A 1,499-nucleotide genomic window follows, 5' to 3' on the forward strand; every position below is an offset into this window, starting at 1 on the left:
ACGCCCGGCTAATTTTTTGTGTTTTTAGTAGAAACGGAGTTTCACTGTGTTAGCCAGGATGGTCTTGATCTCCTGACCTCGTGATCCGCCCGCCTCAGCCTCCCAAAGTGCTGGGATTACAGGCATGAGCCACTGCACCCAGTCTAGATAATGTCATTTTTCTCAAAGCACCCAATTCGTTTTTTTTGTTTTTTTTTAAAGACGGAATCTCATTCTGTCTCCCAGGCTGGAGTGTAGTGGCGCCATCTCCGCTCACTGCCAGCTCTGCCTCCCAGGTTCACGCCATTCTCCTGCCTCAGCCTCCAGAGCAACTGGGACAACAGGCGCCGGCCACCAAGCCTGGCTAATTTTTTGTATTTTTTGTAGAGACGGGGTTTCACTGTGTTAACCAGGATGGTTTCGGTCTCGTGACCTCAGGTGATCCACCCACCTCTGCCTCCCAAAGTGCTGGGATTACAGGCGTGAGCCACCGCGCCCGGCTCCCAGTTTGTTCTTATACCTCACAGAGTGAAGGAGTTTCTTATAGCTGCCAACAAATTACCACAAACTGGTGGCTTCAAACAACAGAAATGACTTTTTTTTTTTTTTTTTTCCGAGGTGGGGGTCTCACTATGTTGCCCAGGTTGGTCTCAAACTCTGGGCTTAAGGGATTCTTCTGCCTCAGCCTGCCGAGTAGCTGGGATTACAGGTGTGCAGCACTGCACCCAGAAATCGATTCTTTCACAGTCCTGGGAACAGCCCTCTAGGGCTTTCTGCTTTCCCTGGTGGTCTTGGAGGTTAGAATTCTGACAGGGCGCATCAGCAAGGCCGGTTTCCTCTGCAGACTCGCAAGGAGGGTCTGCTGCAGGCCCTGCTTCCGGCTTCTGGTGGCTCCTGGCAGCCCGGGGCACTCCTTGGCTTGGGGACGCCTCTCCCCTGTCTCTGCTTCCGCGTGTGTGTGTGTGTGTGTGTGTGTGTGTTTCAAATCTCCTTCTGCCTTTCTCTTATAAGGACACCTGTCACTGGATTTAGGGTCTGTCCTAAATCCAGGATGATCTCATCTTGAGATCCTTAACTTAGTAATTTCTGCAAAGATTCCGTTTCCAAATAAGGTCACATTCACAGGTTCCAGAAGTTTCGATGTGGATGTGTATTTTGTGGGGGGTCACCATTCAACCCACTCCACAGGGCCTCCTGAGAGCATTTTAAACAAGACCCTCCCTTCAAAGAAGACGACACTGGGCTGGGCACGGTGGCTCATGCCTTTAGCCCCAGCACATTGGGAGCAATGTGGGAGGAGTTTGAGACCAGCCTGGGCAACACAGCAAGACCCTGTCTCAAAAAAAAAAAAAAGAAAGAAAAGAAATTCTCTTAAAAAAAAAAGATGGCCAGGCGCAGTGGCTCATGTCTGTGATCCCAGCACTTTGGGAGGCTGAGGCAGCCGGATCACCTCAGGTCAGGAGTGCGAGACCAGCCTGACCAACATGGAGAAAAACCCCATCTACACTAAAAATACAAAA

This window comes from Mandrillus leucophaeus, unplaced genomic scaffold, assembly GCF_000951045.1.
Source record: "Mandrillus leucophaeus isolate KB7577 unplaced genomic scaffold, Mleu.le_1.0 Scaffold4, whole genome shotgun sequence".
Classification (NCBI taxonomy): Eukaryota; Metazoa; Chordata; class Mammalia; order Primates; family Cercopithecidae; genus Mandrillus; species Mandrillus leucophaeus.